General features: G+C 48.9%; 1 protein-coding gene across 6 annotated transcripts in view; it reads right to left on the reverse strand.

Annotated features, from left to right (window-relative positions):
* Window positions 1-15,376, reverse strand: part of IRF9 (interferon regulatory factor 9) — a 327,420-nt gene that overhangs the window by 112,563 nt on the left and 199,481 nt on the right. The gene's annotated exons all lie outside the window — the stretch shown is intronic.

Raw genomic sequence — 15,376 nt, forward strand, 5'->3', positions numbered from 1 at the left:
AGGTTTGCTACACCTCTCTCCTACGCATGGCCCAATGCTCTCAAAGGTTTTTGTCACCAAGCAGCTACAATAACGCTGTGCACCTGGAGTGTAGGTGCACAAGTCCCTCCAGCCCAAGGGGATTTGGGGGCTAGCTGAATGTGCCCAGCGCCTCAGCTGATTTTTTCCAGCTCTGCACATCTGCCAGCAATGTTCTTGCAGGGATCCTGAACTTTTGAATCATCCTCTCTCCTGTCTTTCGGGTCCTGTAACGACTGACACTCTTTGGAACTTTTGGGCACAAGGCCCAATATCCATAGGATTGGACTGCTAATGCTAGGAATAACGCTGCTATTGGATTATTGATGCATTCGCTATTCACTGTCTGGATTGTTTCCAACATGTTGCTGTTCCTTAACATGGTATTGGCTCTGCGGCCGTCTACCTCTGCCATCCCACATCCAGATACCAACACCTTTCTCAACTTCTCTTGGGCCTACACTGACCTAATTAATACCTCTGATTGCTATGTATGCTCCCACACTCCTATTTATGCCAGTGGGGGATTCCCTTTATCCCCGTCCTGTTCAATCTTGCTAGATGGTGTTATGACCTCCTGATCAATGACTCTTCCTATCCCAATTTGACCCATCCCTTCCCCAGGGATTCTTCTTCCCCAGCTACTCTAATACTTTACATGCTAGGATACCGACCGTCAAGCTCGGACCTCTTTCACTGCGATAGGCACATTGCCTTCAATGGGTATCACACCAGCCACCTATGTCCTTAACCAAAGTGCTACCGCCACCACCTATAACCACTTAGCTGTCGGTAGGATAGGACAATTTCATAGTAATGGCACACCAAGCACTGCAATAGCACTCTACACCCAGAGAGAGTTATATTCCCTTTGTGGAGCTAGTGCCTACCAATGGCAGCAAGCTAACTGGACTGGTCAGGGCATCATTGGGTTCATTCGCCTGGTGATTCGCCCTGTGTCCCTTTTTCCAAAATCTCACTACACACCCCGGCGTTCCAAACACAATGCCTGGACATGGTTCAAAGGCCTCCTAGGATTCTAGGACCTGAACATTGGCACTGCTATCAAAAGGGCCGATCTTCATTCCCCATCACTCCTCCTCAAACAGGTAGCTAACACTGCAAAAGGAATACAGATACTCGCATTCAGAACTATGGTCCTCCAGAATAGAATGGAGATCGATTGTTTACTAGCTGCTCAAGCGGGGTACCGGTAAAATTATAGGACAAGAATGCTGCACCTTGGTACCTGATAACTCCTCCCAGGTTGAGGACATCATAAAACACCTCCAAGGGGTGGGTACCACCTTAAAAGAAATAAACAAAGGTTATGCCAGCTCAATGTCAACTTGGATTCAAAACACGTATGGTTCACTGGGCTCTTCCATTCTACATGGTATTTTAATCATTCTTTTTATAATTGCCGCCTTTGCAATGATTGTTTTTCTTATTCGCTGCCTTCTGTCATGCTGTGCTAAACAGGTGTCTCACTTGCCCACCGAGGCCAGACTGCTTCCACTCGAAATAGAGACACCTCTAATTAAGGAGGATGCCTCCAAGCAAGCCTCCAATGAACAGGAAATGGTAGATGTGTTAGGACAAATGTCTGACACCGAATTGTATGAATCTTTGAATTTAGAGGCCGACGATATCTCTAAAGGGAACCTCCTTTCTGTGACAATCCCTGTACCTATCCACCCTATCCCTATATCACCTGTTTACCTGGGCATCTTTGATTGATGCTATGCCCTAATCCTGCTCCCAGTGGTCTACACCCTGTCTAAGGGGCGATCAAACAGGGGTTTGATGTGGCAGGATTGTTATGCTATGCTACATTATGCTCTCATAATAATTTAATATTAATAATAATTTAGCATTTATATAACGCTACAAACCCTCAGGCATCTGAGTGCTGCTTATTATTACCCACGATGTGTGGTGCTCATTTATCGACCTCGGAAGGATGAAGGCTGAGTTTGGCCCTGCCGGGATTCGAACCTGCGTCAGCAGGCTCTGCACAGATACCAAAGCGAGTGCTCTACTCGCTGTGCTATTTGACTGGCTCATATACATTTAGGCCTCAGATCCTCCATTTTGCTTTTCCCTCTGCCTCCCTCTGCACTCAGCTCCTCTGACATGTCCAAACCCCTCCTGGTTCTGATTTGACCAAGACCCCATAACAAAGCAGAGGGACATGTCGGACTGTGTCTTCCGTTTGCTCTCTACAAGTATAGCATGAGCACCATATATGGTAGATAACAATACTGTTTCTGCGAACACTGCTTATCCATATTACAACAGGGTGTAGCCAGCGCCCATGTCCCCGCAAGGCTTTGTCACAAGGTCACACATTAGATATTGACCGCTATTGCCAAATGTCTGCAATTTCATGCCAAGTACCTCCCACCATTGTGCAAATGCTATAATACATTAGTGATTGCATATGATATGCTATATAACCTGTGCTCTAAGGGCTGTCCCTGGAGAGCTCTGAGTGCCGAGAGCCTGCCACTTGTCCTGCTGTATTTTCCTGCTTATCAGTGGATAACTTTGTATGCTGTGTCTTTTCTATCTAATACAAGAAGCTTGTGTCTAATCTCCGTATTTGGTGCAAGCTGAGGCTGATGCCGTGGTGACCGTTTGGAAGGGACACCATTGGAGTTACCCAACATTGCACATACTCCTGAATAAACCTGCATTCTCTATGGAATCCACTTGGCTTTTTTGCCAATCCTCAAGCTGACACTGTGGTGGGAGGGCAAGGTGTCAGCCGGCTAAGGAATCTCATGTGCAATGGCCAACAAGAGCAAGCCCGGAAAACAGGTTGGGTCCTTAGGCAACCATCAGACCCCATGTGGGGAAGAGATGGAACAAGTTACTTACCTGTAACTGTTCTCCAGCATGGGTCTGGCATGGATTCACATGATCATGAATATTCCCCGTCGTCAGGCTGGGAATCCTCGGTAAAGAAAAAATCAGTTTCAGTTTTGTTTCTGAACTGTCTTTCTACTAGTAACCAATCACTGGTCTCTGGATCATACTGCCCCCAGCCAATGACTGCCCTCTACCTAAGCGCCTCCTCTGGCAGCCATCTTCAGATTTGGTAGCACGTAAAGTAGCAGTAGGACCAAGAGAAGAGCCACAGAGGGGTAGGCGGGAGGGTTCACATGTAAATCCATGTCAGACCCATGCTGGAGAACTACAGTTACAGGTAAGTAACTTGTTCCATCTCCAGCATGGGGTCTGGCATGGATTCACATGTTCATGAATACAAGAATACATAGCAGTTCACACATGCACAACCACGGGAGGTGGCAAGGTTCAACATTAAGCATTAAAACAACTCAACATTAAGCATCTCTTACCTCCTCACCAGGCTCACCTTCAGGTGAACAGGTTGCGCAGCACTGCCTGGCCGACTCTGGATCCTTACCTGGAATCCCGGTCGACGCAGTAGAATCTCGTGAAGGTGTGCGTTGACCTCCACGTAGCAGCCCTGCAGATGTCCAGCAGGGGCACACCAGACAGGAACGCCGTGGTAGCAGCGATTGCTCTGGTTGAATGGGCTCTCGGACGGCCGGGCAAAGGTTGGTTTGCCAACCGGTGACAGTGCGTGATGCAGCCGGAGTGCCATCTGGAAATGGGAGCCTTCCAGAGGGCCTTCCCTTGGTTCACAGGTCCAAAGTTCACAAACAGCTGTGATGTCTTCCGAAAACTCTTTGTGCGGTCCACTTAGAACTTCAGTGCTCTAGCCACATCCAGCGAGTGCAAAGTCCTCTCAGCCAGCGACGAAGGCGATGGAAGAAAACAGGTAACACCAAGGGCTTGTTGAGATGGAAGTCCAACGGCACCTTGGGCATGAAAGAGGGGTGTGTCCTGAGCACCACCCTCGTCTCGTGGAATGTCAGGTATGGAGGTTTACAGGAGAGGGCCTGGATCTCTCCCACTCGTCGTGCGGAGGTGATGGCCACAAGAAACGTTGTCTTCTACAACAGGAACTTCAATGGCCCGAATGCAGAGGATCGAATGGCGAAACCATGAGCTTGGTCAGCACCACGTTGAGCTCCCACGCCGGGGCCGGAGCCTTCACCGGCGGGAACGCTCGGAACAGTCCTTTCATGAACTCCTTCTCCAGGCGATGAGATCATAGAGATGACCGCCCCGGAGTTCTGGTGTAGCGGGAGATAGCCGCCAGATGGCTCTTGATGGAGGCATGCGCCAGCCCCGTCTTGGCCAGCGATAGCAAGTACGGCAGCACTTGAGGGGCCGTAATCCGCAGAGGGTTAATCTTCTGTGCACGGCACCAGACAGAGAACCTCTTCCATTTGTGTCCATAGCACGAGAGTCAAGGACGCCCTGGCCTTTGTAAGCACCTCCTTGCAGTCCGCCGGGATATCGTCCCCTCCGAACTCTACTGCTGCAGGAGCCAGGCCTGCAGGTTCAGCGATCCTGGGTGGTGATGGAGGATGGCGCCTCCTTCCCTGGTGAGAAGATCCGCGTCTGTCGGTAGTTTGACCGGGGGGACAGTGACAAGTCCAGAAGGTCCGGAAACCAGAACTGCCTCGGCTATGCCGCGGCGATGAGGATCATCCTACACCGGGACCGTCTGATTTGACTGATGAGTCGCAGTAGCAACGGCAACGGGGGGGGGGGACGCATACAAGAATAGGCCGTCCAAGGGGAACTAGAAGGCATCCCCCATGCTCCCCAGCTGGGGAAACCCGCTGGCGAACCTCCGGCACTTGGCGTTCGTCGCCATCGCGAATAGGTCGATCTGGGGATTGCCCCATCGTCTGAATAGGGGATCCACTTGATCCTGCCGCAGTTCCCACTTGTGGCACGAGCGCAGCTCCCTGCTGAGTGAGTCAGCGATGGTGTTTTTTATTCCTGCCAGATGGAAGGGTACCAGGAACATCCCTTGGGCGACAGCCCAGTGCCACAGATCCTGCGCTTCCTTGGATAGGGCTGGGGATCTGGTGCCCCCCTGCTTCCGGATGTAGAACATCGTGGTGGTGTTGTCGGTAAGACCCTTACCACTTTGCCCTTGAGGGACGGAAGGAACGACCTGACGGCCCAGAACAGTGCTCAGAGCTCCAGGACATTGATGTGTAATGACCTCTCCTCCAGGAGCCAAAGGCCTCTTGCGTGGAGATCTCCGGTGTGCGCCCCCATCCCTCCAGGGAGGCTTCCCTCATCACCGTCTCCTGATGTGCCGGGGTCTGGAAGTCCATGCCCGCCGCTAGATGCTCGCGGGTGCCCCACCACCAGATAGCTTGGCGGAAAGTCTCATTGAATGAGATCCTGTCTTCGAAGCTGCCCGCCGCCTACATCCAACGGGCGTCGAGGAACTCCTGCAGTGGTCACATCTGTAGCCTGCATAGGTGCACGAGGTAGATGCACGAGGACATCATTCCGAGTAGGGACTTGATGAATCTCACCCTAGCCATGTCCATGGTCAACAGCCATTGTACCTTGCCCAGGATGGCCTTCATCCTTTCCTCTGACGGCGAAGCAAATCACGACACTGTGTCCAGTCTGGATCCCAGGAACAGGGCGTCTTGCGACGGTATCAAGTGGGATTTCGCGAAGTTGATTGAGAATCCCAGAACCGTGAGCAGTTGGACCGTCTTTGCAGTGTGATCGACGGCGAGTTCCCTTGACTTTGCTCGGATGACCCAATCGTCCAGGTAGGGGTAGACGTGATTCCCCTGCAGGTGCAGCCGCGCCGCCACTGGTGCTAGGCACTTGGTGAACACCCTGGGCGCCGACTTCAATCCGAAGGGAAGGGCCTTGAACTGATAGTGTCGCCCTTGGACCACAAATCGTAGGAATTTCCGATGTCCTTTTAGAATGGGGATGTGGAAGTAGGCATCCTCTAAGTCCAGTGACCATAGGAAGTTGCCTTCCTCCAGCTGTCCCAGCACATGCTGGAGGGTGACCATCCGGAATTTCTGGGACTTCATGGACTTGTTTAGATGACGAAGGTCCAGGATGGGTCGCCAGCCGCCGGTCTTCTTCCGGACAAGGAAGTACCGCGAGTACACTCCGGAGCCCTGGAGCCTCTTTGGGACGAGTTCGATGGCTCCCTTTCTTAGCATCGCTCGTACCTCCAGCAGCAGTTGAGGGATGTGGTTTTCCTTCCTGGCCACGGGTGGAATACGGGGACACCTTTTTTGACATTCCAGAGTGTGCCCGCGGGGCAAGGGCATCCAGCACCCAAGGGTTGGTGGAGATGGACTCCCACACGCTGATGAATTTCGCCAGCCGGCCTCCCACCGGGGTGCTCGGGTGGGGGCCCACCGCCACGGCCGGTTCAATCCTGTTTCGTCGCGGCCTTGCTGCCTTGGCCTCCTTGGCAACGACGATGGGATCCTCTGGTCTTGCCGCGTCCTCTGTAGGCCTCCTGCAACGAGGAGCGGGCCGCTTGGCGGTACGACGAGAAACCGCCACCGAATCCTTTGGAGGCACCTTGCTTGCCTCCGGAGTTCCGAAAGGACGGCCATCGTTGTTGAAGAACGCCCAAGGCCCGAGCCGTCTCAGGGTCCGCCTTGATGGCCTGCAGTGATTCGTACACTGTCTTGCCGAACAGGTTGTTCCCGTTGAAGGGCATGTCCAGAATCCTGGTCTGCACGTCCTGGCGGAAATCAGTGGCCTTGAGCCACCCGCGCCGATGAAGGCAAACACCATTGCCCATCTGGCGAAACCCGGTGTCGGCAATGTTCATGGCCACCGTTATGACGTGGTCCGAAGCCACCTCGCCTTCTTGTAGGTTTTCCAGGGCTTCAGCCCTCTTGTCGTCCGGGAGGAAGTACAGGAGCGGAGCGATCTTGAACCACAGCTCCCTGTCGTAGCATGCCACGATTGCGAGGGCGTTGGCCGCTTTAATCGTCGCCGCCGACGAGATGACCAGTCGTCCCATGGCGTCCAGCATCTTCCCCTTGCCGTCCAGGGGGGATGTAGAAGTTGAGGCCGTCGCTCCCGCTGAGGGGCTGAGTCCAGGACCCGGTACTTCTTCTCGTACCGGTCTCTCTTAGCGGGAACCGTGGCCGGGTTCTTCATGAGTGCCAGCCCCTTGTCCCAGATGTCGTCCAGTAACGGGACTGAGAGGACAGTCTTCCTCTTGGCCTCCTGTCGTTGGTAGAGAAAGCCCTCCTTCTGTTCATCGGGGCAGAGCTGGAAGAGCTCAGATGCCCTGGCGTTCATTGCGTGGAAGGAGCCAATTTCGTTGGGGGGGCCCAAGCGGAGGTGGTCATGGGAGGTCCATCCCGTCGTCACCACTGTCGTCGTCCGTCCCCGTGGTCGCCGTCTCTGTTCCCGTCTCATCCCTCGGAGGAGGGGATGGGGGTGAATGCTGGAAGGGGGGAGGATGGACTCGTCTCTGCTTGTTAGATGGGCTCCCTGACGGTCCAGGCTCTGCTGGGTTGTCGGTGGGGGGTAAGGGCATCCTTGTCCTTATCTCCGTACACAGGGCCTGTATGGCCATCAAGATAGCTCCTGAATTGTCCCCTGGCATGGGCACCGGCTGCAACGGGACCGACAGCAGGGGCGTGGGGCCCTCTGCTGCCCTATCTTCCTCGTCAGCTCCCCCGTTGCTCTCTTCGTCGGGATCCTTCCCGTAGGCTCTGGATTCGTCGGACTTCCTGTCCAGGATCCTTTGGACGCTAGCCAACTCATCCTCAGAGGTGGTATCTGTGTCCGTTATGGCTACCGTGCCCCCCCCTCTTTCTCCTGCTGGGGTTTCACAGGGTCTTCTCGATAGGCAGAAAAGTAGATTCCCTCCGGGGTGGCAGGATAACGCTAGCCTCTGGAGCGGTCGCCACTGGGGAAGCCTCCGTAGGTTTCGCCAGGGCCGCCACGACTCCCTCAATCGAGGCCTTAGCCAGGTGAATCAGGGCCTTCACGACCTTGGGTGTGCCTGAGGCCTTCACCTTGTGGGGGAGGGTCACCGCCTCCCTTCCCCTCGGGTGTCTCGTCGGGATCGACCGGGGCTTCTCCCAAAGCTTACCTGGGTTCTCCGACTTCCTCTTCACCGAGCCAGTGTTGGCTCGTGGTTGATGGCGTCAGTGATAATGTGCCCTGCCTGGCAGCTGAGGAGCCCGACCGATCGGCGCTCCCGGTGCCCGCGGACTCGCGGTGCTTAGCCTTTTGTTGGGCCCCCGTCGCCAGAGCGCCCTCAAAGGTCTTAGAAGACCGCTCAGAATTCCTCTTCTCACCTGCTGCTGGGCTCTTCCCCTTCAGCCAGTTGGTGAGCCGAGTACGACGATCCCTCATTGTCCGTTCGGACATGTTCTTACAAAACGCAGTGTTCTTCTCCACGTGCGATTTGTCGTGAAGGCTGTAGAGGCACCGAGAGTGCTCATCCTCAAAGACGTTCTGTAGTCCGCATCCAGGGCAGCGTCTGAACAGCTTGGATCCAACAGGCGTCATGCTTCCTTTGTCCTGGACCACGTCCACGCGGGGTAGTCCTCAAAGATCTTCTGCAATCCTCCGAGAAGTGGAAACTCGATAAAAAGATGCCCTTGAGGGGTGTTGAAAATTCCGAAAACGGGTCCCCGTTGATCGGAAGAAAAAACGGTGGAGCTTGAGGCTCGATTGACCAAAAATATAAGAGTAAACTCTTCGAAAAAACACAAAACGCAGTAAAAGCTCGAGAGCTACAGCACGAGGACACCCAACACTTGAACGTGCGATACAAATTTGAAGATGGCTCACAGTGGAGGGGATTAGGTAGAGGGCAGTCATTGGCTGGGGACAGTATCACCCAGAGACCAGTGATTGGTTACTAGTAGAGAGACAGTTCAGAAACGAAACTGAAACTGATTTTTTTCTTTACCGAGGATTCCCAGCCTGACGACGGGGAATATTCATGAGCATGTGAATCCATGCCAGACCCCATGCTGGAGAAATGGTGGAAGCCAGGTCCAGTCACATAGCATGCGCTTCCAATCCCATGTGGTAGAATTTGGAATTCAAGGAGCTAGAAGTAGTCCCACAGTGTCAGGATTTTCCTCTGACCAGGAGATATTCGTTGTGACTAGGTGCTATTAGTCCAGCCTCATGAATGGGGTGCTTGGAAGATACAGTTCAGAGACGCTATGAATTTCACTTTCTCTGTTTAGTCTTTAAATTAATTCATGTTCTTGCCCCTCCTTATCTTTGTACTCTGATCTCGCTGTACTTCACACCCCTTCTCTATGTTCTGCTTCTCAGTTCCTTCTGTCGGTTCCTCATCTCCAAAACTGTGGCATTCCCTACCTTTTGATATTCGTTCCTGTTCTACTCTACACAATTTAAGAAACCTCTCGAAGCCCATTTACTGCTGACCTCTGTTTCTGAATAAAGGCTTTGGAACCTAATCTCTGATGCATAGCACTTGGTCGCTGTTGTTGTCTGTTAAGATGGATTTCTAGAATGTAGACTGGTGGGCAGATTTTAGGAGGCCACCTTAGTTATAGAGAACAGGTGAACTCTGAGAGGTTAGCCAAACCCAATCAAAGTAGGCGTGGAGAGTGTACAAAACAAAGTCTGGGAACCCCTCTACCGAGAACGAACAAGGCTCTTTGGGAGAAATTCCATAAAACAGGGTATTTAACCCATGTTCGTTCTCAGTATATGGACTCCCACACCCTTGTGTAATTTGTAAAACTTGGTGGTTTCACCCTAAGTAACCCATGGTAATCCAGATGTGGACCCCTTGCTCACTGTGCCTTAGAGAGGCTCAGCTTCACCTCATAGAGGAGTCCCAACAAAGCCAAAACAAGAATGTGGGGTTGCTGATGGTACTCTTGTTCAGAGGAAAATCACCCAGCATTTCGGTGCTGGACTGCACTTATGGGTGGGACCAGACTGATATGCAAATAATTATTTCTCCTCTGTGAAGGGTGCAGTGAGCTCAAACGTGGTTGTAGACCCTCTTGAGTGGGAGAAATTCCATAGAACAGGGTAGTTGAGTATTGTTTATTCTCAGTAGAGGGCTCCTCCACCCTTGTAGCCTTTACACAAGCCTTTACCCTTGAGTAAAGCATGAGATGCTCAAGGAGTAGTCTCAGAAGAAAGTGAAGCACAATAATTCAAAATACATTATAGGCCCAAAAACACACACAAACAAATAAAAACAAGCAGTTATTATATCACACAATACTCAATTACCAAACATATATACAGTCACCTTCAGGTTTGTAGGAATGCATACAATAACTTGGACAACTAATAGAAGTTAAGTAATGATGCAGTAGAATAAAACCAGTTTGCAAGAATGATACCCCAATCCCTATGATGATTGAGGCCTTGTGCCCAAAAGACAAAAAGCTTCTTCTTACTTAGGAGAGGGGGCAGATGTAGGAAGAGTTTTTGTGGTTGTGAAAATGTTCCACAAGATATTTAACAAGTTACAGGTATATAAAACATTATTTCTATCTCTCAGATACCAGCGTTTAGATCCGACGATCAAAAAGCAATGGAATGGAATAACCAAAGCTTATTCTAGCATTTATTCTAAGGAGAACAGGCAGAGGTGAATGCGTTGCAATTACTTACCTACCCCTGACTCTGATTTTCGCAGATGGCTAGGTGGGTCAACTAGGGGTTGCTGGAGATAGGTTTCCCGCCGTTGGATCCAGTAGAAGATGCCCATTCCAGAGTACAACCCTAAGCGAAGAACAAATGCAGAAGGCAGCGAGGCAGACCTCTTCAGGACATTACACCAGATGGGGGAAGGCGAGTTCCAACGTCAGCTACCGCACACGGGCCACAGCATGCGTCTTTCCAGTCGTGGTTGGAGATGACCTTCCAGAGCAGGATCCCCTGATGCTGGGAAGTTGAAACTTGGCAGGAAAGTGACTTGTGGCACGAGCTGGCAACCATCGAAGTTCCGGCATAAAAGCAGAAGGGCGACATTCTACCACGGTAGCCCACTGGAGAGCTGGTCAGTCCACCGGGTGGTCCAAGGACATTTCCAAAGCCACAAGATGTCTGGATCCTCGTGAATGCGTCCAGACTGGTTAGTCCCAAAGTCGAAGGGTTGACACACCGGTCAGGGCCTTCACAGATGAGGTAGACCAGTAGGGCTTCACCAGATTAAACGCGGTAATGAAGGCCAGGCCGCTTCACGAGTCGTCCACGGATCCTCAGTCGGCTGCTCGTCTAAACAGGATATTTGGCTCCAATGCGGATCTGAAGAAAAGGCAGCAGCATTCCTCTTCATATCCTTTATTCTGTCTGGATGCAAGTCCAACCCCACCAATGGTAATGATCTGCACCATTCAAACAACCAGCAGTGGTCCAATCAGGGACCATTGTGGGTTTCAAACAATTTTCCACTAGGGTGCACTACATATGTTTACATCACATCCTTATAAGATTAAGTAGATTTGTTACTGATTGTTGCAGGTGCCCTGGGTACATCTCATGCTACTGAGAAATCAAATCAAGCCATCATAGTTCATCAGTATCACTGACGAGTTACCCAGTCAATCCTTTGGAGGTAAAAATAACTCTTCACAAGTTCTTTTTATTTGTAAATGAAAGAAGCCTTATTGGCGTAACATTTGAAAAATAAATATATAGAGATCAACAATTCTACAAAATGCAATCCTTTGTTATTCAAATTGTTACAACACAATCAGTGTCCTAATAATATTTAAACTGAAGAGAACAAAATGTGCACCTTAAATTCATCCAACAACTTAATATAACAAACTGTGTATGAAAATTTCTTTTTATTGAGATAACAAGGCCATTTTCAATCAGAGCAATGTTACATCAATAAAAAATTTTGATTTTCCCATTGAAATGCTCCCATATTCACACCACACTACGCGTTTCGGGACCGTCAGCCCCATCATCAGGTGTAACTGTTATCTTTTCTCACAATGTAATAAAAAATAGAAAGAGATACTAGTCAGATTCCAAACACATACTGCATTCATCATTGAATGTTTCTGTTAATCTAAACACTAACCTGTCTGTTCTTTGACTAACGGAGTAAGCCCCAATTGGGGAGCTGAAAGAGATATAAGTACAATCTCTCACCATCAAAATATCACTCACTGCATAAATCACATCCATAATGCAAATCAGGTAATGACATACTATTCCATCAACTAACCTGATTCCTTTCTAAACAACACCCAATATGCTGAAGCTGAAAACAACAATAATCAATATCAGATTCATCGTCTATTTTACTTATAATGTCTTCAGTTCTGTCGAGCTGAAACCCAATAAACACGTACATGTTCTGAACCACAATGACAACCATGAGTCAAATCCATCTCAGTTCAATAGATTCTACCAAGAAATAGCAACAAAAAATCCCTTAGTGTATCGATTAAAGCTTCATGGTATAGAAAACCGCTTTTCTTTCAATCCCGTATTCACTAGTTAAAGCCACTTATCTTTAAATCTGCATTCAAATGCATGATAGAGGAACAAGGAGACGGCTGTAAAACAGCCTCACGTCCTGTACCGGCATTAAAATGTAAATAGGAACCGTCACGTGACCACTACGCCACATACAACATTCAGTTCAGCTTCACAAGTAGTTCACAAAGTTGGGAAAACCAACCGCAACCATACTGGAATGGCAGATCTGCGGTCTAATGCCAATTACCACACAGATTTCAAAGTCTATACACTCAATCATCTATTGTTTAACTTCGCTAACAACATAATTCTGTTGACTTTTATTAAAAGTACTCAAACTTAATAGCTAAAACAACAACCATGCCCTCTTTTTTTGGCAATGGCAATATAATGATCCCTATCGTGCGATAATGTTACTTAAACTCAGGATACTGTGACTAAACTCACGTTACAATCATTGTAATGCTGCTTCACATAACAACGGCGTGTTTCATATTCAGTGTATCTATCTAAAGACTAAACGGAATGTCGTCTTTGTTTTTATCACAGCCCTCAATCCTTCATAGCTGATTCAATTAGCCTGTGTGGCGATCCCCATGTTTTGCTGATGTATTTTTGCTTAAAGGAAAAAAGATATATAGAATGATGCCGTCATTCCAGATGAACAATACATGAACAGATAAACATACTACAGTACATCCCAACAATGAATACACATCACAAAAAACAAGTAAAATCAAATTCAATGTTCATCCCTTTTGGAATCAAGGCCTCTAGGCGCTCTATCCAAAAGATTTATTTTTGGTGAAGCAGTTTATTTAAATCGCCACTGCTCTCCTATGCCACTGCTCTCCTATGCTCTGCACTTTCATCCTTTTCCCTTCCCCTTGCAGTTTCCCCCTTTTCCCTTCCCCATGCACTTGCGCATTCTCAATCTCACTGGGCCTAATAAGATCATTGTTTTTGTTTCTCCCCAGTTCCCCTCTCTTCGCCTGGTCGCGCTCTGAAACACGTGTATGAGCGCAATATAAATAAAATACATCATATCATATTGTATTATTTCACTTGTTCCAATATTACAAATCTCATCTGCGCTATAGTGTGATGTGCATCTTTGAAATGTTGCACTACTGTTGAATTTGATTGCTCTGTACGCGCATTTGATTTATGTTCTGTCCACCTTAATTTAGCCTTTCTTGTAGTGAGACCCACTTAAGGCATGCCACATGGGCACCTTATACCATAGACGATATTTGTGGAGTCGCATGTTGTGGTATGCTGCAATTTAATCTGTTTACCGGTATAAGGATGATTGATGTAGTTACCTTTTATTACATTGTGACAATGTTGGCAGTTGTTACATGCCAATGTTCCCTTATGACAATGCATTACTTACCGTAAAAGCATTTCTGATGGTTGTATCTGCTTAGATTCACATGCTGTGCATAGGTCCGACATCCAGTGGTCACTGCGGAGTATTGCATTTTGTTTTTCGTAGTCGAAAAGGGGACGTCGACAAGGCTTGTCTGTAACACTATCCCTATAGTGACGTGCGTTGTACCCATAATCCCTCACGCGTCGAGGTCCCTCTGTTTGTATTTTTCTGCCCTGAGGGAGCCTTCTAGACGTGAGTGAGTACAGAAAAGAGAGATATAGAAAAGGATGTCTATGTTCCTTCCATCCGAGCGGGGAGGAAGGGTGGGCGCATGTGAATCTAAGCAGATACAACCATCAGAAATGCTTTTACGGTAAGTAATGCATTGTCTTCTGATGTTTGTTAATCTGCTTAGAATCACATGCTGTGCATAGACTAGCGAGCAGTACCCGGAGTTGGAGGTGGGTTGTGAGAAGGAACAGTAGAGAAAAGATTTCTTAATACTGCTTGTCCCACCTGGGAATCAGATCTAGAGTGGGCATCTAGACAGTAGTGTTTTGTAAAGGTGTGTACAGAACTCCAGGTTGCCGCTTTGCAGATGGACTCAAGGGGAACATTTGCAATGAATGCTATGGATGCCCCAGTGCCTCGAGTAGAGTGTGCTCTTGGCTTGAAGGGTAGTTCTCTCTTAGCAAGAGTGTAACAGAGAGTGATGCATTGTACAATCCATCTAGATATAGTGGATTTTGAAACTGCATCTCCTTCTCTTCCTGCTGCCACTGAGACAAAGAACTAATTAGTCTTTCTCAGTGGACTAGTTCTTTCCATGTAAAACATGACAGCTCTGCGCACATCAAGTGTATGCAGGCTTTTTTCTCCTAGATTTGAAGGATTTTGAAAGAACGTTGGTAGTTCTATAGACTGGTTGACATGGAATTTGGAGATGAATTTCGGTGCGAACCTTGGGTGTGTGCGTAGAACCACTTTATCCTTGTGAACTGTTACAAAGGGGTCTAAAACCGAAAGGGCCTGTAGTTCACTTACTCTCCTAATGGAGGTAATAGCTATTAGGAAAGCAGTCTTAAGAGTGAGATCTTTAAGAGTTGCCTTGTGCATGGGTTCAAAGGGTGACCCCATGAGCCTGGTGAGTACCACATTTAGATCCCAGCCGGGAGCTGGGTTTGCTATTGGAGGGTGTATTCTCTTTACCCCTTCCATGAAGGCTTTGATTACTGGGATCTTCCACCACAATACTTTGAGTTGTGAAGTGGTGTAAGCAGAAAGCGCTGCCAGGTGTACTTTAATAGAATTGAATACTAGACCCGAGTCCAGTAAATGGGTCAGGTACAGAATAATTTGTGTGGGAGAGCAGTCAACGAGGTTGATACTCTTCCCTCTACACCAGATGACAAATCTTTTCCATTTGCTAGAATAGCAGTGACTAGTGTTAGGCTTTCTGGCCTCTCTGAGGATGTCCATGCACCTCTGTGGAAGTTGTAAATGTCCAAATTCTATGACCTCAGGAGCCAGGCTGCTAAGTTCATGGTCTGAGGGCATGGGTGCAGTGTCCTGCCCCTGTCTTGTGACAGCATGTTGTACGGGCAGGGCAGTTTCACTGGA

The sequence above is a fragment of the Ambystoma mexicanum genome, chromosome 13 (assembly GCF_040938575.1).
Source record: "Ambystoma mexicanum isolate Mex_15411 chromosome 13, UKY_AmexF1_1, whole genome shotgun sequence".
Classification (NCBI taxonomy): domain Eukaryota; kingdom Metazoa; phylum Chordata; class Amphibia; order Caudata; family Ambystomatidae; genus Ambystoma; species Ambystoma mexicanum.